This window comes from Ixodes scapularis, unplaced genomic scaffold (assembly GCF_016920785.2).
Source record: "Ixodes scapularis isolate PalLabHiFi unplaced genomic scaffold, ASM1692078v2 PGA_scaffold4__175_contigs__length_147842914, whole genome shotgun sequence".
Taxonomy (NCBI): domain Eukaryota; kingdom Metazoa; phylum Arthropoda; class Arachnida; order Ixodida; family Ixodidae; genus Ixodes; species Ixodes scapularis.
This window is the reverse complement of record NW_024609879.1, coordinates 8,116,117-8,139,305: the sequence shown is the minus strand read 5'-3', so window position 1 is coordinate 8,139,305 and position 23,189 is coordinate 8,116,117. Positions and strand designations below refer to the sequence as shown.

At 47.8% G+C, this 23,189-nt stretch overlaps 1 pseudogene; it reads right to left on the bottom strand.

The window, feature by feature from the left end:
* Positions 1-509: 509 nt before the first annotated feature.
* LOC115327298 lies at positions 510-1,496 on the bottom strand (annotated as a pseudogene).
* Between the last annotated feature and the right edge of the window lie 21,693 nt (positions 1,497-23,189).

Sequence of the window (23,189 nt, the reverse complement as noted above, 5' to 3'; positions counted from 1 at the left end):
GTCTTTTTGATTTATACGATCTGTTCGCTGATCGCTGCTCTAGTTCAATATCTGTGCTGCATGACATGCATAAAAAGCACCAGTATTGTGCACACAATGTTTTCTGCTAATTATAAAGATAATGCAGCCTAAATAGCCAGGTTGGTTCCCCAATGACTACAGTGTGAATATCTACTTGAATCAGCAATACCTAAAATATTTTTTTATATGAAAATAAGAAAAGTTTGTCAGTATTTTCTAAATTTCACTTTTTGTTTAGTATTTAAAAACAAAAAGTGGTAGTACTTATGTTATAACTAATAATATTTGGACACCCTGTGCAGCCTCAGAAACAGCTGTGTAAAATTTCATGGTGATTTGACAACTTCTAGAGGAAACGGGCAAAAACATTTAGAGAAAAACATATTTCAAAGTCTATTTTTATGCTAGATACCAAACTTGCCACTCCAACTGCACGAAACTTCAGGCTGACATAGTCAGTCCAAAATGTTTATCCTTGGATCCCCAGACTAAAATTCTCCCGCAGCATAGGTAGCGCCCTCACGGTCTTTGTGCTTAGAGTCCTTTGCACGGGCATGCTTCTCCTGATGGCGTCGGTGGGATCTCGCTTCAGTGGTCAGCTTCGGAGACATGCTTGTTCCCTTCTTCTAGTCAGCTGCACTGCTCAGACGGACCAGCTGCTTTGAAGGGAGGACTCCTAGCCCTTCCAGAACTTTCTCATGGCTGGAGTGGCCTTGATCGAATCATAGCACAGCAATGGTGGTGGCAGTCTCCATCACAGTCCGTGCAGCAAAGTGGGTGTTGGGGCACAGCATCCAAATCTTGGTGTTCAAGGACTCAGCAGCATTGTAGAAATGCAAAAGTAAACTCACTCACGCTGAAAATGCACGCGCACGCACCACATTATGAACATCCAACTCGCCCAAGCATCCATTCTCAGCAGTATTCTTCGTCTTCCCCTGCTGACAGCGAACAAGGGGATTGTCTGTCAACCGTTAGTAGATGGGAAGCACTGCCTTCCCTTGTGCTTTGGTGAGGAAGAATGTGTGGGCCGGAGCTGGTGCTTGCAGAGCTATTGCCCTCTTATGCTTGCACCAGGACTCCTCCCCTTAAGGGCAGAACTTGTGGCTGCTGGCTTCGTCAGTCGAGCATGAGGGAAAAAAGGATGTCCAGATTGCACGGTACATCCCTCGCACACTCCCTCGGTTGCTGGTGATGGCACTTTGGTAGTACTGCTGCAGCTGTAGAATGGTCTTGTCGCCAAGTTTCTCCCCACGTGGTAGAGGCGTCTTTAGCTTCCTCAGTGCTGTTCCAAGATGCTTGGCAACATGGTTCGTACGGTCCTCCTTCGTCACTCCGGTGGACCCATACACCTCTGCATTTGACACTGCCGCATATGCATTGCTGTGTCCGTCGCTGGGGAGTGTTGTAAACTGCAACTCCGTTTTGTATGTATGTTTCCTACGCCAGATGCGTAGAGCTGCTTCGGTTTCCATGGCATGTGACGAGCGGTCTACGTTCTTCTCACACACAGGAGAATGAAATGCCTGCCACACTTCCTCTGGCTCATCGAAGATCTGGTGCTGGTTTCAGTTGTGGCAGTAGTTAGACTGCACCACGAAATCCAGGCAGTAGCCTGTGTCCACAGAAATGGCAGTGCCAATGCCATTGTGGTTTTTATGTCCCCATTTCTGCCACGTCCCGTCAGACATCACGGCGATGTCGCCCTGACTCGCTTCAGACACAGTTGCTCATCTTGCTTCTGCAAGGATGTCGGAAACGGCTTTGCTGGCAGTGGCGTGGACTTTTTCCGAGATGTTGTGGAATGTTTTTTGATGAAGCGGTTTCGGGAGACCAAGGATGCCGCAAAATCTAACCAGCTAACCGTGACTGACACCAATTGCATGCGCTGCGAGCACTGCTTTCACGTTGAGCGCAACGCTGTCGCAGGCGCTTCTACTGCTTTGTTTAGGGTCGCGCAATTCATGGCCGGCGGCAGTCGCACGATGAGATGTATACGCAGCCGAAAGAAAGAACTTCGGAAGGGCACGCAACGTTTGTGCACTTGAGTTCCAGCAAAAATGCAAGGCCCTTGCGTTTGTTTTCAACTTTCACAACGGAAAGTTTGCTCTTGCCACATTTCCCGCACGTCGCGCCGCTCACAAATTGCGTCAGGGTTTGACTTTTGCAGACAACGGCGCTTCCGCCGCTTCCTTTCTAAACGGTTTCATCGCAAAATGCCGTCAGCTTGTTTCCCGAAGCACTTTACTGATGAACTCCGAAGCGCTCCATTGCTCGGGTCTTGCAATGCTCGTAGAGCTCGAAGGCGTGTTGAGTGAGTCGTCATTTTGCTCGAGTGGTAGGTGCACGGGTGGGTCCATCGCATTCGTCACACTTTTGCGCATTTGCTTTGGCCTTCCCTTGAACGGGCGCAGTGACCGACTCTTCTGGAGTCAAAGGTGGCCTTTCTCGTCGCCATTCATCCTGGAAAACGCTCAATAGTCGCTGAAACCATAGTTCTCGTTTCAGACAGCGTGCGATGCGATATGATCGGAAAAGATGCGCTAGCTTCATTGCATGGTTCGTTACGGCGTTAGCCAATAGCAGTGCCACATTTATGTCCCGTGGTTCTTGAGGCCTTGTCGGGACGTGGGGAAATGTTTTTTTTAATTATTATTTCTACGGCAAGTACGAAACTGTGGAAGGAGTCAACGGAAAAAAGTATTATTCGTCCTGGTCGAAGCGACGGCAACAATGGCTGACGCAAACGTTGGGAGGGACGCGAGGTCGAAAAACCTCGTACATGACAAACTTCTTAATTTTTGTGAGTCGCCGTAAAACGTTCAAGTTCTCTTTTTTTTTTGTAACTTCTTGATCGAATTTTGTAACAATTCCTTTTTTTTTATATGAAACTAGAAGACATACAGATTGCGAAAACATTAAAATACAAAAATCTGAACTTTGAGCCGAAGCATCGAGTTCTCGATTCACTGGACAGTAGCATTAAGAAAGGGCAGAGGCAGCATCAGAGCTCCAGAAACTCGGGTTATTATAGAATAAACGGTCTTCAGCGATATGAGGGGCCCATTTGAAACATGTGGCCAAGAGAGTGACTGGCAGGGGTGCGACATGCCTTGTGGACACTTTCACATTGTTCCACGTAGAATGAAATGCGATAATGAAACTAGCTGAATCAGTGCACTAGGGCTGAAGGGATTTAACCCTTCTGGGCACCATAGAATTTCCTTAAGTGAGAGTATCTTAGCGTCTGTCTCTCCAGTGCGCTCGGAGTGTGTTTAGCATATTGCTAGAGACTGCGTCCATCATAGATAGAATTCCTTTTTTAGGGGGCTTCTTTGTTTTTACATCGGAGTTTGTTTTCTGGGGTCTTTCTTTTCCCACAAATTGTTCCAAATTTTCTGGTGTCAATCTTGGGTGTCAGACAAAATATTTTTGCCTGTTGGGGCTTATGTATGGGAAACGGCATATCGGCATGCATTGCCCCGACCTCTGGGGAAATGTATGGGATCCGAATACTTCGGAAGCATTCAGTACCGATAAAAAAAAAGAAGCTAGATAAGGGGTGTTCCAAAGATAGGTTTGTAAACAGTTAAATGGGGATTGTGCTCTAACGCCGCAAAATAAAGCAGCACAGAACTATTTCTTTGAGTGAAGCTTAGGATTCTTCATTCAAGGACTGCTCCAATTTGGGGTTTTTCGGTTTTCCGCGATACTGATAGAACTGGACCGCAGGTCAATTTTGCAGGGTTTACCGGTGCTCCGATAAACCCCAAAAAATATGGAATCCTAATTATGAAGGACATGACTAACTGGCGAGTCTTTGAACCTGCCTCCAATCGCTTGAATGAAAGAGGAGAGTGAGAAAATGGTAATTACAGAAGAGCCACTTGCAAACATGCTTATTGAAGGCAGTTGGTTAAATAAAATGTACATGCTACAGTATGTCTTCCATCTCGACATCAGCAGGCATCCCAGGCTGACTATTTTCTGCGGTTGTTGCGGTCTCTCCAGGGCAATACATTCCCATAAGGATCTCTGCATATTGAGAGAAACACCAAGTGACAGAATAAAAGCTGTGCAGTTTTGTGCAAAATTTCTCGTAGGCAGAAAATTCGAAACAGCTTTCAGCTCATCATGCCCAAGTCCCATTAGAGCGGCGAACAAAAATAAACAGCGACCAGTGATACCTTTGGCAGGCATATAGTTGTTCGGTGATCGCAAAGTAAGCACGGGTCATCGCAAGCCTGCCAAAGATACCCTCGCGTGCATGGTGCTCGTGTTTGAGGTGCGACGGTGTCGGTTGTTTCCGTTAGTCGCTTTGGCAGGACTCGGGCATTAGAGTCTGTCTGGAAGCTACACTCTTTATGAACACCTGCCTCATGGCACGGAAGTGGGGGCTCCTTCACTCCAGTTTGTAGCCATGGTGTTGTGTGAGGCTCCTTTTGTCTTGGGACAAACCAGGGTTCTGCCACGTCATCGTTACAATGCATACAAACTACGGCACAATCTGCAATGCCCTTCGTTATCCAAAACATTCTGTGTCTACAATCTGCACAGATTTGACCATCAGGGAACCCCAGGAACTTGAAAAGAACCCACGTGGGAGGCTGGACATCCTCCTCGCTGGCTCCGCTCTTGCCTTTCGCCGCTCTCGTCTCTTAACGTAGCGGTCGGGGGTGGCCTTCCACATTCTTTTACATTCGAGCACCTCCAAACCTGAAACCGGAAACCTCATCAGGATGGTACGAACAAATGACAATAATCACAATCAAATGTTACAAAGGAATGAACAGCATTGACTTTACGAGTTGCAATCACAAAGTCGACCTGCTTGTGCATCCTACAAAAGACGCAATGTTCACTATGAAAGTACCTGCGGAAACGTCTCGAGCATCTTCGAAGGATGTTCGTTCGATAAATGTGTGGGCTTCGAACATGTCTGCAGTCAGTTTTTGAGTGACCAATATGACCATCATGGAAGGAAAAGCCTCGGACAGTGTCCCTGAAGACCGTCTCTTGACCAGTCGGGATTAGCAGTGTGATCGCAGCTTAAGAGTATGTCACTGAAACATCTCGTCATTATGCCCCCCCCCCCCCCCCCTACTCCGGGGGGGCAGGGGCAGGGGCAGGTGCACGTGCCACCTCCCTTGCATCCAGTGGTGTGGCCAAGGAGGAGGCTATCACCTTGCCGCCAATGCACCAGCGGCTCCAAAGCTGGTCCTGTGTCGCTGTGTCGCCGTCGTCCATGTGCCAGGGACTGGAGTCTGCAGCTGTAGCGATTCGGAGCTCGAGGGCTCTGCGGGATGTTGCCGCCAATTGCGGTGCCAGACTCCACGCCCGTACAAAAGCGTTCGGTTCTTATACGTTAGCCACAGACGTTCTGATAAAATAAATGGACGTGACCCATCTCTTTTCACTGGACATGGGGGCTCCTTCCGAGACGTGCAGGAGGTCGTTCCTTTGGCTGCCTCTGAAAGCTTTGAGGCAAGATTTTGGCAACACTGCAGAATTGGCGAGTTCCTCGATATTGTCGGCAGGCACGGACATAATAATAATAGTTTTATTTGACACGAATTCAGAGATGCGATTCAAGTACGGCCCCGTCCTAACGAAATAGGGCTCGTGAGTCAGAACCCGGCGACTGAGTGTCAAAAAAGTGTACTCGGTTGTTAGCGGCCCGACTAACGGGGGACAGCGAAAAGTTGCGAGGTAATGGGAGAGTTTTACGTATATCATTGTAACTCTTTTACTGCCTTCCACTTATGCGCTAGTAAAATTTAAACAACATCCAAAAGTGCAATTTTTCTTTGACTTCACATTTGTGAAGTCGCAACTATAATGAAACTAGAAAAGGAAATGGGTGACGACATAAAACTGTAAATAGTCCAGAATATTGTAACTGAATATCGCATAGGATGCTGCAAAAAGTCATCAGTGCAGATTGACATATTGAAGATTTTTGAATACAATAATTTCCAACAGCAAATAACAGCAAATTAGTGGCCTACGAACAAAATGAGCCTGTTTGTGTTGAGTGTAATACAACTATCCAAAAAACCTTCAGCAGCGACTAAATAGCGTCATTGGTCACGACTTTAATAATATAAAGGCACATTCAATTACTTCATGGCCACATCTTTCCAAAATGCATACTATGGTTTAGGAGCGTACGAATTAGTTTTCTAAAAATCTGTCAAAACAGGGTTCATGGCGGAACTTTCATGTTTATAATTAGAAAACAATAAAAGTCACTAATCAGTTGGGGAAGCAATTACTGCATCCGAACATTTCAAACTACTGTGTTACGTTTATTAGCATCTTTGGAATGCTTAGGCATGCAGCAAGTCTCGTCAGAAAACATGCAATTAAGCGAAGATTTGTTTTTTGGAGCCAGTCACCCGCATCGCCGTAGAACGTGGAGGCGTCAATCTTGCAAAGGTGTTATTCGTTGTAGTTCAAAGCAGCCACGGTAGATGGCGCCACCAACCCGCTCCATAAGGTGTACACGATCGTGTGCAGCGTCTCTCCAGTGATACAAGCCCAGAGTTAGAGTAAATGAATTCGCAAAGTCGCATACACAAATGTGTATGCCATGTCTAGAGCCCTGTGCGGATAACAGTTTGATTATCCGCATCCGATCCGCATCTGCAGACTTTGTATCCGCATCCGAACCGCATCCGCAAACTTTGTACATTATTGTATCTGTCCCTTATCCGCATACTTTGTATCCGTATCCGAACCGCATCCACAAAATGTGGAACCACATCCGACTCACAATCCAAGTATTCATTGTGTAACAGAACATCAAGCGTGAATGAAAAAAAATAATAATACAAATAGCACTTTTTAAGCTGTTTGCTTATCTTTGTACGAAGAAATCTTCGTGTGACCATTCAAAGGGGATGTCATTTTATCATTATCAGTTTTATCATATTTATATTAAAAGCAATCAGCCTTCCTGAGACACTGCGAAGTCGAAGGAAAAATTATCTTAGTTATGTGATTGTCAAACAGGATAGCTGGGTGAGTTGGTGTGTATTCATAATGGAACAGCGCGAATTTGACAGAGAAAGAGGAAGGAACTGGACAGGACGAGCGCTAACAACTGAAAGGTTTATTATCAGGAGACCACGAAGAAAACATACAACAACACGACTCTTTATCATGATGGAAATGCGCATGCGCCTCACAAAATTGGGTGGTATCTGTTACACAATTCTATGTGCATCATTCCCGATCTAAAAATTCGACCTCACTGTCCAGCAAATTCAAGGAAGCCTGACTCACGCAGGCTGGCCCCTCCTTCTTTATTCTATGAGCTTCGACAATCAAGCTTTTTGGTCCCTGTGTTCATACAAAACAATGGCCTTGTCAAGTAACGGTGTACAGGTGCAGTTCCTGCAGTGTAACGCCAAGTGGGAGCTTGCTGTTTGTGTTAAAAACCTCCGGTGTGCCCGCAGGCGAATGTTGAGGCACCGCCCCGCCTGTCCGGTGTATACCTTCCCGCATGTGTTTTGGAATCGGTTGTTAGTCAGCGCTCGTCTTGTCCAGTTCCTTCCTCTGTCCCTGTAAAATTCACGCTGTTCCATTCTGTATGTCATTGTCCTAAGAGTCCGCGACACTCTGCCCAGGAGAAGCGCACAAAAAGTACATATATAAACAGGGTGTTTTTTTCGTATTCTTACGCATTTGTTTAAAAAAAAACGTGAAAGCTACACTAATGCGGTTTGTGAACGTGGGTAATACGGCCAGGCGGACATTATGTGGGTAGCTAATCTTTGCGATAAATAGGCTAATTAATTAAAATTTGTTAATCGACTTTTTAATTAGTGAAAATAGACATATAGTTCCAATTAGAAACTTGCTGAGCGTCATCGAAAACCATTAAATCAACTATTTTTAGAAGGATATAACGTAGGGGCAGCATTTTATGGCATTCTGTGAAAACGCTTCATATGGAAGCGTTTCTAGATTTCGGTTTCTTATCAGAGCGCATCTTTGCACCCGCGGTCTTGTTCCCAGGTGGTCGCATCACGAAGCCACCTCCTCGCCTCCCTCGTAGAATGGAGGGAAGTACGGCGCACGTGTGTTGCGCGTCTCAGCCACTGGGGAGCAGGACCACGGGTGCGGTGATGCGCTCCGATAAGAAACCGAAATCTAGAAACGCGTCCCAATGAAGCATTTTTACAGAATGCTGTAAAATGGTGCTTCGGCGTTATATCCTACCAAAAATAGTCAATTTATATTTTTCCGATCATGCTCAATAAGTTTCTAATTGGAACTATGTCTATTTTCACTAATGAAAAAGTTAATTAACGAGTTTTATTTAATTACCCGACTTGTCCCAAAGATTAGCCACCCACATAATGTCCGCCTGGCCGTATAACCCACCGGCACAAACTGCATTAGTGTAGCTTCCAAGTTTTTTTTTAAACAAATGTATAAAAAAAACACCCATTATGTGTGGCTAATCTTTGGGACAAGTCTGCTAATTAATTAAAATTCGGTAATTAACTTTTTAATTATTGGAAAAAGACATATGGTTCCAATTAAACTTGCTGAGCGTCATCCAAAACCCCTAAATCAGTCATTTTCAGAAAGACTTTCAGCGCGTGAGAAGCGTAGTAGTGCACTAAAGTTACAACTCGTGGAGCAGGTACATACAAGGCTAGAGGTTGCGGTATGGCGCCCGCGCAATTTTTCCGTCTCTTATCTAGCTCATGACAAAATGCTGTTTGAGGGGGAGGGGGAAGAGGAGGTCCCAGCAAAATGTAAGATTTCGGGGGGAGGGGGGGGGGGCCCGGGCCCCATGCCCCCCCCCCCCCCCCCCCCCCCTCCTGGCTACGTGCGTGGTATGGATCGTGTAGACAGCTGCGACGGCCGCCGCCTAAGATGCCGGTGGTGGACGGCATTCTTTACGTTTATCCGCACTTCGATCAGATTGGCACCTTTTGTTTCAAGGATATTGCCTTCGACTTCCCCATTGAGGTGCCGGCAGTGCCGGGACTCTTCATCGTTCAGTGGCGATGACTCGCTGAATCGGTGCTTCAGCGAAGTTAGACTTCCGCGCAAGAGCGCCCACGCCGACCAGCGATACCGACACTGAACATGAAGCAAACAAAGAAGCACGGATGGCACCGAGTTCGCGCTCAAGCTCGTCTTTTGTTGGTGTAGAAAGCCTAGATTTGAGAGAGGGGCAACTGCTCGATCATCTGGTTTGTGGGCTGCGTTTGGAAAACAAGTTGCAGCCTGCAAGGAGTCAAAACCCAAAAGCGTTACCCTTCTGCAAATGCGTCCACCTCTATGCCCAGTTTTCTCTCCACACCGGCCATGTGATGACCGAATGCAGCCATACTTAATGCAGCCAAGTGCTCCCAATGGTTGGAGTTGGTCTCTCTTCTATATAGGCTCTCTCCATCATCTCTGCCGGTGCATTGTTGCTGTAGCGCTCCGAACGCCCCTATCGGCCTGCCACGACGGCTTCAATGCGGGCGATGCGGAAAAGCCGCTTCACTGATAAGGAAGGGGGAGCGGACGACGATGTAGAGGCTGCTGCCAGTGGCCTTTGCAGCGTCGTCTGTGGCCCGTGCTGGGTGGTGGCTCTGCCGCAGCAGCAAAGTGCGGCCGTCTGAGACTTAGCAAACTTTTTTTATTTATTGTAAAATTTCTCTTCAGTATAATATGTTTTTTAATTACCGCACAATTTTTTATTCATTATATCCGCGGGAGCCGATCAATTTCCTTCGCTAAAAACAGTTAAATATATTGAAAAAGGGAATGGGAAATCGTAATAACTTCGCTGTAGCTGCTGTTTCCTTATAACCAACTTCATTATTACTGGTCTCGACAGTGTTGGGTTTAGAGGGCCAAAATTTGCACAGTTAGTAGAAATTGGGCTCTTCTTATTTATGCAAATCCGTTTCGTGATAGCTCTCTAGTTCAATATCTGTTCTGCAGGACATGCATAAAAAACGCCCATCTTGCATGCTCAATTTTTCCTACTAATCATAAAGATGGAGTAGCCTAAACAGCCAGATTGGTTCCCCATGAACTACAGAGTGGGAATATCTATTTGAATCAAAAATATCTGATGCCTGGGCATTAGTGAAGTGATACCACAAACGTCCACCAGGGCATTCGGTGCTCGCGTACCACTGCTGAAGCCCCAATGGTAATTGACTGAAACATAAAACTATTTACATGCTTATTTTTTAATTTATTACAAAATAATGCAACATGTCTGTAAATATAGAACTACGGGCTGTCAAGGATGAATATCAAAAAAGGTAAGGAAAAACTCGAGGATAATTATTTTTTTAAATTCCCGCTCAAAATCACAATTTTGACTTCTTGTTTTTCAAACAAATTCCGGGCGCAATGCAAAAACATGAGTTCCAACAGGAGGGCGTGAAAGTTTGTGTTAGGAGTGTACAAAGCATAACATACTCTGCATGTAGAATCTTGGTTCTAAAATATAAATTTAAATATTCTTAAATATTTGCCAAAAGATGCCTTATTCTGAAAAAAATCACTTATGAATTCAAGTTGGTCTTATGCGACCGAAGAACCCAGCTATTTCGTCGGCGTCCACGTATGTTCGAGGTGCAAGCCTAAGCCTCGGCGCTGTACCGCTTGCGAGAAAGGTTTCCCCAAGAGCCGGGAGGTGCACGGCTAAAGGTTCAGGCAGTGCATACGAACTGCCGTCGATAAGATTGGTGAACTTGACTTCGTCGTGCGTCGGCACAATCCCACTTAACTGCGCTAAGCGCAGCAGTCTGGTGCAGGCGAATGTGCGACAGTAGTACGAAAACGCTCTCTTCGGCACTTATGAAGGAAGGCATCTTTTACAGCACACCTGAAATCCACCTGCAGCTGAGAGGGACAGACGGATTTCTTCATCACAGGAAGGATGGATGGATGGATATGGCTGAACCCCTTAAAATAAGATGGTGGCTCGCCCCATCTAGCCAGTGTTCTTAATTTTAGATGTTAACTATTACTATGCACTTCAAAATCCAAGGAGAAGCCTTTTTAGGATAACCATTCCAAAACTTAGGATACATGTGATTGCAGCGCCTCTCCTCAACCAATGGCACGTGCCTTCCACCATAGAGGTCGCCAGGAAGAGGAATAGAAGAAAGTTCACCCATCCCTTGACTTGTTCCACTAATCAGACAACCTCTGTTTCATTTTCTCTACACTCCCAAAGTCTATCTTTTCCTCGCTATCCATAAAACACAATGCCTTTACTAAATCAGCCGCACCTTAGGCAACTGCAGGGCGAAGCCCTTTGTAATAGAGCAGGGGTGGCCAAAGCGCGGCTCGCGAGCCGCATGCGGCTCTTTGCTGGGCCAAGTGCGGCTCGCGGATTCCTCGTAGGGGACCCCCCCCCCCCTTCGCTCCTTTCCGCGTTGCCGCAGGAAGAAAAGAAAGGATTTCAGAAGAAAGCACAGCTTGCGGTTTGACAGCCTTGTGCGGCTGTATCCCCATACGTACAGTCGTACTGCCTTGTGCCCCCATACATACAGTCAGGCTCTATACAAAATTTAAGTTTGTCCCACCCCATACCCCCCGCCGCCCCCCCCCCCCCGCGGCTCTTAGAAGTTTCGTGGGTTTGTTTTCGGCTCTTTGGCCGGGTGAGCCTGGCCACCCCTGTAATAGAGTATCAAGTGCTCAGCTGTCTCATCCTCCTCTCCACACGCTGTGCATGACATGTCTACTTCTTGGTATCTAGCTCTGTATGTCCTGCAATGCAACACTCTTGACCTTGCCTCGAACAACAATGTGCTTCCCCTGGAATTGTCATACATACTCTCGATATCCGTCTTGAAAGACCTGTACATTCCTAAGGACAATTTAGTTTGCATACCTGCATCCCACATACTCCTCTCTGCTGCGTTAACTGTCCTTTTTGGAGCTATTTTCTTCTCAGCATCGCCACTAGTTCCTAAATATTTAGACCTTAGTTTTCCAGTTCGCTTTCACCACATTGTGTCGACACTCTGATTGTACAAATAGCTAAAAACCTGTGCCCAGCGTTAGTCACCCATTGATTTCAGTATATCCTCAAGATCTCTTACTGCTAGCCTCTCGGCTTCCAACCCATGTTGCCCTGTACCCCTTAGGTTCTTTTTTTGTTTTAATTTGGTGTCAAATGCTTAGCAGTGCACTTTCATGAAATTCAAAAATTCAAAAAGTCTGTAGCCTCATCATGTGCGAAGGTTTAACAAATGTGGAGCTGAGGAATGACGACCATTTTACCTCGGTAAGGGAACCTCACAAGGTCACGGACATTCCACCTCGAAAAGACCAATGGACCTCTGTGGAAATGGCTTTTCATAGAAATTTTTCGTTTATCCTGAATTCTTGGCCAATGATGAAAGGTGCCTCAGTGCAGCTTAAGTGCCCAAAATTATCTACAGGGATGATTGAGTCCTCTATCATACAGCAGTTGTTGGCTGTGTCTGCAATAAACACGAAATCGGAGAAGTTTGCACGCTTGTACTGGGGCGGTTTATAAGCTGGTGGAATAGGTCCACCTGCATGCTTATTTGTTAGCTGGACACTGTCTAGAGACATCCTGGCTACGTCCACTTGACCCCCCTGCTCCTTTAAGTGGTTGTACAGCTGAGCATGGCTCTGGGGAAGTCCCTTCAAGCGCTGCAGATTGTTCTCAAAAGGAAATGTGCTAAACACATGTAATGGTCCTTGATTTTGTACATCAGGTGCGAGATGCGACACACAGTGAACATTGTATGACACCTTTTCATCTCCATACAGCTTTGCAAAAGTCCTTACAAAGTGGTGGTGAAGAGGCTCCGCATGATAAACATATTGATGACTTAAGCTGGGACTTGACACAAGAAATGTAGCACAGTGCAAAGTGAGGAAGTTTATGTAAAGGCCAGGGTGAAGGACAGACTTCAACACTGCCGGCGCAATGTAAGGTAATAAAAGTCTGAACCCCATTGCTTTCCAGCGGTCAACCTCCGTTGTGCTTCTTGGTTTGCGAACAAAATCTTTTGACACTTCTGTAACCAGAGGGATGTTCAATTTGGACAACTGTCTTCGGTCTGCGGAACCGAGACGCACATGCAAGGGATTACCAAGCCACAAGCTAAGCAACTTCTTTGTTACCGCAAGGCATAGTCGGTGCATATATAATTGTGATAATTGATAATTCTGAATTTTTGTTGTTAAGAATGCTTCCTGATCAAGGAACTCACGCTCTTGCACATATGTGCATTCACCTTCTTGCGTGAAACTCAATCTTTATGAATAGGACACTTCATGACAAGGATATTGTCACAGGTTCGGTGAAAATTAACAATAAAAGATCCAGATGATATCCTATGCAAACAAATTTATAATTTTGATAGGACCGCTGACCGGACGATAGGTCCACGCCCTGGTGACGGACTCACGGTGAGGGGAGAAGGAACAACACACTCTTTTCTTTTCAACCACAAGATGGTTTACTGAAAATCCGATAGACAATGCATAAAACAAAACAAACAAAACTTCCGACAGCAAGACACAACGGACCGGCCCACACAGTAAGCGCTGAGGCGCGACTTATCTTGTATGATAATATCTGTACATGAAAACACAGCGCTCGTTCAGAAAGAAATTTTTCTGCAATTTAAGTACTTGCCCTCAAATGGAAAAAAAAACTAAAGGAGGGATAAACTATACAAAGTAATATGGGGGTGAGTGGCGCGAACCTGAGTCCGGTGGGTAATGGGGGTGACGCGGCCTCTTGCGATGCCGACCGAACTCGGGAGGTCGATGTGCGCTTGGGTGCTGTCGGCGTGGCTCCTCGGCACAGGCACTCTCACCCACGAACGCACACACACTTGGGCGCCCAAAGCAGCGCTTGGACCAGGGAGCCCAAACTCCTCCCGCGCTCAGCCTTCCGTCGCTACTGCAGCCCCTCCCAGACTTCGCGTTGCGTTCACCCCCCGGCCAAGTCTTCGCGCACACTGCCTTGACTCGGCCACTCGGCTCGGAATCAAGCCGAGGTCCTCACTTTTCCGAATTCCAGCGGCAGACACCACTCTCCCTTGCCCAAAAAATAATTGTTTCTCTGCAGCCGCAACAACAAAATACATATAAAAAAAAAACGCACGTCAGACTGGCAAGCCCCACAGTGAGCCTACCCCAGCAAACCATAAAGCGCACCCCCGCTCGGACATTTGGAAGCTATTCCAAACATTCCGGGAAGCGAGTCGGCCCATTGCCTCCAACTAACAACCCTGCGAGAAACGTCTTCGGGACGAGGGGGGCCAAGGGGCCATAAAACAAAAAGTGGACGGGGCCCGAACCCTGCTGCTCAACGCGCGGGGCAAGGGAGCTTCCGACGACCGGATGCGCTCCCTCGCGAAAAGTTTAACAAAAGATTAAAAAAAAATAGTCGAATTCTGTGACAGATATCTATTTAGACTGCAGACACCACAGAGAGGCCAGTGGCCCCTGCCCAATTCTACTAGACTACGGATAAAAGGCACAGGTTACATTCGGGTTGATGAGGAAGACGTCAGCCATCCGCCTCACGTTTCTTGCGAGGTGGCCGTTGTAGGTTTCCATGCCCACAGCCTGGAAGCCCCGGGTTCTCGTCCGTGCGGTCCACCCCGGAAAAAGTAACAACAAGGAAGGATTTCTTACGTCTTCTTTATTCCTCGTCTCGACCCTGAATGCCCCTGCGCCTCCCCCCCCCCCCCCCCCCCCGAGCTGCGCCCTGCCGATGTAAAGACTCGGTCGGGGATTGTCCATGCAGTCGATCTCCGCTGGAGCCATGCGTCGCCCAGGACATCGGGCAGAGTTGGTAGCGAGCCAGGGTGTCTCTTCTCAAACTGTTTATTTACATACAATGTACAGTCTGCCGTTCGGCATGAGAACAACGTGAGAACACAGGAAGAGCGCGTAAAACCACTCTTTTTATAAGGTCCCCCTTCCCTACGTCCCTAGACAAGGACGCCGTTCCCCAACTGGTCAGGCACCGCCCACTCGCACGCACAATCACACACAGAGGATAAGTGCTCTTCCGGTTCCTCAAGGCTTGTAGTGGCAGCCGTTTCTTCAGTGACGCTTGAGATTTGGCCTTGCTCCTGGAATCTAGGTCGAGGTGACACCAAGAAGCTCATTCCCAAACGTCCGTGCACCGCCTATGAGCACGCCCCAACGGACACACCGGTTAATCGTTTTGTTGACTCTAAGAGAGCACGAACGCCCGGAGGATACCGTCCCCCTCCCTAGTCGGGACGGAGAAGACCTTGGACGCCGATATCCGGGCAGTTCCCGTTCACGGCTTATCTACCTCTTTCGGCTTAGCAGGGATCACCGTGGCCGTTGGTTCCTGCTTGGACGCCTCGAGGAGAACGCATTTCCGTTTCAGCACCTAACTTGAGCCGGTATCGACGACGGCTTGTCTTGCTCTTTTGTCGACGGTACCCGGGCAGCGGGTAAAAATAATCCCGGCTTGAGATTGTCAGCGAAAGGCGCGTCCTCGGGAACGTTGGAAAAGGGGTGGCGTTCTGCGTCCAGGTGCGGCCGCGAAGGTCGTTCGTTACACCGGCGCATGGCGCTGCCGTCGGGCACCTTGCCCTCTGCCGGCGCAGTCAGTGTGGCGGCAGCCACCACACGGTTCATCAGTAGTCCGCGGTCCTCAGCTTCCTGGTTGACCCAGCACCTTGGCAGCACCTTGAACACGAAAATGGTGCTCGCAATGCTCCGCTGGTGCTCCACAAGGACCTCTGAATGAGTGAACGAGTTGCAGTGTCTGAATTTCGTGGTGTGTGGCCACTAACACGAATATAAGGTCAAAAGTACCCAACGTACCAGGATGTTGCCTACGATCACGTCCGGTGCTGGCTGTTCGCCAGGTCGTGTCCTCCTATGTACAAAGCTGCAAACTTCAACTTCAGTCGCCACCGTTGCACCTGCCTGAGCAACGACGCTGTGGTGCCCTGCCCTACACTAAGCATACACGTACGCACGCCAGATGCGAATTGCAGGCGGTGTACGCTGAACCGCTTCCTCTGGATATCCCCCAGCAAGACGCCGTCCACGTTGCAGACTGCAGAAGAATGGCAGCGACGAGTGCAACGGTGCAATATGCAACTGACGACGCAAAGAAATGAATGAATTGGATCTTATTTCGGCAGATAAACAGATCAACCCTGGATCGTCCACCTATTTTGTTCAATGTTGCCAATTCATGCCGGAACTTGCCCCAAGAACAGCTATGGTTTTGAAATTATTTATAAATTTGTCGTTTCCATGTTTTTTTATTGTTTTAGGACAGTTCAGAGCAGATAGCTATGGACCTATATTTCTATATTATACCATCTTTGATGACAAGAAAACCACATAAACACAAATCCTCTTTTTTTAGATTTCCATTCTTTGTCAAAAATTTTAGTCCTTGAGCATAAAAATGACAAAAAATAATACTAGCTCATAGCTACCTCCCCTTAAAATTTCACCCCCAAAAAATAAAAAAAATGAATCCAAGTTACATAATAACAGAACGATAGTTTTCCTAAAGTGAAGTTTATGCCAAAAAGTGGAATAGAGAAAAATGTGTTCAAAATGCTCCAACCTCTAGCTTTCCTTTAGCATCGATGGCCCGAAAATAATTTATAAGAAATTAACTATGCAGTGTAGGCTAATGAAACTTTCTGGGAATAATATCTTGATGTTGGTGAATGTAATTATGACATTTTTCAAAATGAACTTTTTTTGCAGAAATTTTTTCTGAATGGTGTCCCCCCTTAAAACTTGTGTGGAATGGTATTTGACTATGCGTGTGTTTGTTTTCCTAGATAATAAGAAAGCTCACTCCTATTTTTCCTCTATCGTTATACTACAGCGTGGACCTGACAGATTAAAGGCACTTTTAAAAAACGTTTAAAAATCTGACACCTAGGTGATGGACGTGTTTTTTAGAATATAAAAAGAAAAACCACTTTCCTCAAACAAAGTTAACAAATAAAGGCGCTAAATATTTTATGGACCTAGAGCGTAGGCATTTAGGCCGTCTTTATGCCATTGAGGAAAAAACGTTGATGTGGGGCACTGGGCCATTTGATTGAACTAAAGGTATAAAAGGGAGGCAAGAAGAATTTCTCGCTTTTGTTTTAAGCTGAAATGCAAATTTCCAACGTACCAGTTCCCACTTGACCAACACACACTCCAGTTCAACCACATGGAGACTGGCAGACCTTTACAGCACCAGCAAAATCGAAACCTCTTGACATCATGTCGTCTCGAACCAGCATCATAGGCTTCGACCATAAAACCGTAATAACAAACATATACCATAACCTAACTTATTTGCAAGCACCAGCAGATCCCACAACCAAGACATGCATTTAGAAAAGCAAGCAAGCCATTTGGCTCGAGACAGTGATGATCAAGGAGACCCCTAACGCTTTCCAGCAATGGGCTAAACCAAGAAGCACAGTGAAAGCAGGTGAAGCCTCGGAAGAAAGCATCAATTAGGGAAAAGGTAGCCATGGTGGCAAGTCACGTGGATCAGGCAGTTTAATGAGAGTGAGTTTGATAGCAGTTACAGATAAAGGTGCGAATAGAAAGAATGCAGACAGGATGAGGAAGACCATGTCCCACCTTCCAAGAGAGCACACGACCATCACTGATCTTCATGTCCTATGCTCCGTGCGACCACAATTTGGAGCACGGCCGACTCTATGAGCAGGTACAGCCAATCCGGCGGCGAGACCATATCACGTGACCTGCCGTTTTCGTGCGGCGGCGCGCGTAGCACACATTCACATGACGCGATTGCAGTGCTTCATTGCCTGGGATGGTGCACAGCATCTGCCATGCTGGGACTTATGGTGGAACAGAATGTAGCGGCACCCACTATGCTCAGTCATTAGTGAAGTCATAAGTCTCTGGTTCTACCGTAAAGTCTACTTGACGAGCTGAATCCCACTGCTCTCAGCCTGACCTCCATCTCCTTTCCCTGCACCTCGTGCTTTTCTCTTTCGTGTCTCTCTATCTCGGCCTCATGCAGCTTCTCCCTCTCTTGCCTCTATATGTCCTCCCTTTCCCCCTCCTCCTACGGCTGTCGTTTCTCTACTACCTCATTGTGTGCTAGGTTCGTTATCTGACGGATGAAATGCAGGTGCCTGTGATTGCCCATTCGCTGCATGAACAAACGAATGTGTGCCAGGGACTGTGCTATCTCTTCCGTGTGTGCTCTGGAGGGCAGTCTGAAATCCTCTAGTAAGCAGCGGCTGCCCTCAGGACCTGCTCCACTGGTGTTTCCACCATCCATGGACCTCTTTCGCTTTAACGGCCGAACACCAGCAGGCCGAGGCACATGTCGCGGCGCAACAGGGGGCTCGGTCACTTCCTTCACAACCGCAGGGGTTGGGCTTGCTGGATGTGTACTCTCTGGTCCACGCTGTGCGGCCAACTACTAGCTTATCATGTGCTAGGTCCCTTATCTGACAGATGAAATGCCCGCACCTGTCAACAACCATTCCCTGCATGAACAAACAAATGTTGCCAGGTACTCTAGTGTCTTGTCCGTGTGCTTTGGAGGGCAGTCTGAAAATCTCGGGTTAGCAGTGGCTGCTCTCAGGACCTGCTCCACTGGTGTGTTTCCACCATCCATGGACCTCTTTCACTTTACTGGCCAAACACCAGCAGGCCGAGGCACATGTCGCGGCGCAGCAGGGGGCTCGGTCACTTCCTTCACATCTGCAGGGGTTGGGCTTGCTGAATGTGTACTCTTTGGTCCACGCTGTGCAGTCAACTACTACCTCATCATGTCCTAGGTCCCTTATCTGACATGAAATGCCCGCACCTGTCAACAACCATTCGCTGCATGAACAAACAAATGTGTGCCAGGTACTCTGGTGTCTTGTCCGTGTGCTCTAGAGGGCAGTCTGAGAACCTCGGGTTAGCAGTGGCTGCTCTCAGGACCTGCTCCACTGGTGTGTTTCCACCATTCATGGACCTCTTTCACTTTACTGGCCGAACACCAGCAGGCCGAGGCACATGTCGGGGCGCAGCAGGGGGCTGGGTCACTTCCTTCACATCTGCAGGGGTTGGGCTTGGTGGATGTGTTTTCTCTGGTCCACGCTGTGCAGCCAACTACTAGCTTATCATGTGCTAGGTACCTTATCTGACAGATGAAATGCCCGCACCTGTCAACAACCATTCGCTGCATCAACAAACAAATGTGTGCCAGGTACTCTGCTGTCTTGTCCGTGTGCTCTAGAGGGCAGTCTGAGAACCTCGGGTTAGCAGCGGCTGCTCTCAGGACCTGCTCCACTGGTGTTTCCACCATCCATGGACCTCTTTCACTTTACTGGCCGAACACCAGCAGGCCAAGGCACATGTCGGGGAGCAGCAGGGGGCTGGGTCACTTCCTTCACATCTGCAGGGGTTGGGCTTGGTGGATGTGTACTCTCTGGTCCACGCTGTGCAGTTACTACTAGCTCATCATGTTCTAGGCCTCTTATCTGACGAATGAAATGCCGGCGCCTGTCAACAACCATTCGCTGGATGAAGAAACGAATGTGTGCCAGGTACTCTGCTATCTTGTCCGTGTGCTCTAGAGGGCAGTCTGAGAACCTCGGGTTAGCAGCGGCTGCTCTCAGGACCTGCTCCACTGGTGTGTTTCCACCATCTATGGACCTCTTTCACTTTACTGGCCGAACACCAGCAGGCCAAGGCACATGTCGGGGAGCAGCAGGGGGCTGGGTCACTTCCTTCACATCTGCAGGGGTTGGGCTTGGTGGATGTGTACTCTCTGGTCCACGCTGTGCAGCCACTACTAGCTCATCATGTTCTAGGCCTCTTATCTGACGAATGAAATGCCGGCGCCTGTCAACAACCATTCGCTGTATGAAGAAACGAATGTGTGCCAGGGACTCTGCTATCTTGTCCGTGTGCTCTGGAGGGCAGTTTGAAAACCTCGGGTTAGCAGCGGCTGCTCTCAGGACCTGCTCTACTGGCGTGTTTCCACTATCCATGGACCTCTTTCGCTTTACTGGCCGAACACCGGCAGGCCGAGGTACATGTCGGGGCGCAGCAGGAGACTGGGTCACTTCCTTCACATCTGCAGGGGTTGGGCTTGGTGGATGTGTACTCTCTGGTCCACGCTGTGCAGCCAACTACTAGCTCATCATGTTCTAGGCCTCTTATCTGACGGATGAAATGCCGGCACCTGTCAACAACCATTCGCTGCATGAAGAAACGAATGTGTGCCAGGGACTCTGCTATCTTGTCCGTGTGCTCTGGAGGGCAGTCTGAGAACCTCGGGTTAGCAGCGGCTGCTCTCAGGACCTGCTCTACTGGTGTGTTTCCATTATCCATGGACCTGTTTTGCTTTACTGGCCGAACACCAGTAGGCCGAGGCACATGTCGGGGCGCAGGAGGGGGCTGGGTCATTTCCTTCACATCTGCAGGGGTTGGGCTTGGTGGATGTGTACTCTCTGGTCCACGCTGTGCAGCCACTACTAGCTCATCATGTCCTAGGCCCCTTATCTGACGGATGAAATGCCGGCGCCTGTCAACAACCATTCGCTGGATGAAGAAACGAATGTGTGCCAGGGACTCTGCTATCTTGTCCGTGTGCTCTGGAGGGCAGTCTGAAAACCTCGGGTTAGCAGTGGCTGCTCTCAGGACCTGCTCCACTGGTTTGTTTCCACCATCCATGGACCTCTTTCGCTTTACTGGCCGAACACCAGCAGGCCGAGGCACATGTCGGGGCGCAGCAGGGAGCTGTGTCACTTCCTTCACATCTGCAGGGGTTGGGCTTGGTGGATGTATACTCTCTGGTCCACGCTGTGCAGCCAACTACTAGCTCATCATGTCCTAGGCCCCTTATCTGACAGATGAAATGCCGGCGCCTGTCAACAACCATTCGCTGGATGAAGAAACGAATGTGTGCCAGGGACTCTGCTATCTTGTCCGTGTGCTCTGGAGTGCAGTCTGAAAACCTCGGGTTAGCAGCGGCTGCTCTCAGGGCCTGCTCCACTGGTTTGTTTCCACCATCCATGGACCTCTTTCGCTTTACTGGCCGAACACCAGCAGGCCGAGGCACATGTCGGGGCGCTGCAGGGAGCTGTGTCACTTCCTTCACATCTGCAGGGGTTGGGCTTGGTGGATGTGTACTCTCTGGTCCATGCTGTGCAGCCAACTACAACCTCATCATGTGCTAGGTCCCTTATCTGACAGAAGAAATGCCAGCACCTGTCAACAACCATTCGCTGCATGAACAAACGAATGTGTGCCACGGACTGTGCTTTCTCGTCCGTGTGCTCTGGAGGGCAGTCTGAAAACCTCTGGTTAGCAGCGGCTGCTCTCAGGACCTGCTCCACTGGTTTGTTTCCACCATCCATGGACCTCTTTCGCTTTACTGGCCGAACACCAGCAGGCTGAGGCACATGTCGGGGCGCAGCAGGGAGCTGGGTCACTTCCTTCTCATCTGCAGGGGTTGGGCTTGGTGGATGTGTATTTTCTGTCTCTGGTGTACGCTGTGCAGCCAAGAAAGCAGCCCAGTTCTGGAAGGGCGAAGGTGGGTCCTGGAAATGCATTTGCCACTGTCAATAAAAGCCAAGCAGTCTACATCAGGGCTCAGCAACTCTTTGAAGCAGCTGGCCGAGGAGACTCGAAGTTAATGTGGGGTCGGGCCAGATGGGGAACAAGTGTGTGTGTGTGTCTGTGGGATATGCTGGTTCGGAAATTAAAAACAGCGCGGAAAGACGAGGACCAGACAAAGAAGTGACACGGACGTAGCGCTGACTTACAACTGAGTTTATTGAACGCAAACTCGCATGGATGGCGCAACGACAGGTTGAGAGAGCACGCTTACAGTGTCTCCACAACCGTGTCTGGTCACCTGGGCATTCATTGCCGCGACTGTGGTTGCCTTCCCGACTTCCAACGGTGTGAGGTTGTTAAGCGTCATAGGGACCAGCTTACTCGCGAAATTCTAGAGGCTGTTGAGATAGCGAGGCTGGGTGCAGCATGTGTAAGCAGTCCTTCTGTGGCCCTATCAGGCAAAGAGATGAATTTTCTAGTTCCGTGACTTGCTCGATTTTTAGCACATACTCTGTACGGCTGTGTCATGGCGCATTTCATTATTATTTTTTCAATGTTTTTTTCAATGTTTTTTTATCATTGTTTTATATTTATTGGTGATACATCACATGGGCTGAATTTTTTATGTTCTTTTGTTCGTGACACCGCAAATAAATATTGCGAGTTTGCGTTCAATAAACTCAGTTGTAAGTCAGCGCTACGTCCGTGTCACTTCTTTGTCTGGTCCTCGTCTTTCCGCGTTGTTTTTAATTTCCGAAGTATGTACCAACTCGCCCAAGCCTCAACTTTAAGATATGCTGGTACACGCTTAAAATGAACTGCAGTTATGAAGAAAAGGTTATTTAGGCTTAAATGCTTTAGCACTGCACTGATTTCTAAAATCTAGCCTACATAACATTTGAGCACCTTCTCAATACACATATTGTCAATTTTGCTTGCCAAGATGCAAACAAGAAAGTTGGATGTACTAATTAAAAGCCACACAGAGGTGTAGAGCTCTTTGATCCGTCATTTGCAAAAGTATGTGTGACTATGTGTGCTTTATCCTCAAAAACATCCGTTTACTCATCGAGCATCAGTGTACTCTTTAGATTTGAAAACGCCAATATGGGAAGCCAATGTAAATAATAACTGAATGAGTCCTCTTACTCCTCATGAAAAAACACTGCGAACGAGTCCTCCATCTCATAATCTACTTAAAGATGAGCAAGCTCTGCTGAATAAATATCTTGAACTTGCCAGAAGTGTGTCTGATCTTATTTCTGAAAAATACAGATGTTGTTCGAGTCCTCCTTCCTCAAATCACGTAATACTGTGAGTTTGAAGAGTTTTTGTTGGCGGTGTCTTTGCAACAAGAAAATTGAGTGATTTGACTCGCTACAATCCGTTTCAACATAACTTTGCAAAACTGTTAAATGAAAGGCCTGGCCAGCTAATGACTGTCGGAGTGAGACATGCAAGAGTATACTGTTCGAGGTTGCAATCCTCTTGCAGAGGGCTGTCACATACCTCACTCAGTTGCTCCGACTGCCTTGTGAGGGATGCAGCTCTAACCTTTTTCAAAGTTATGCTGAAATGAAGTATAC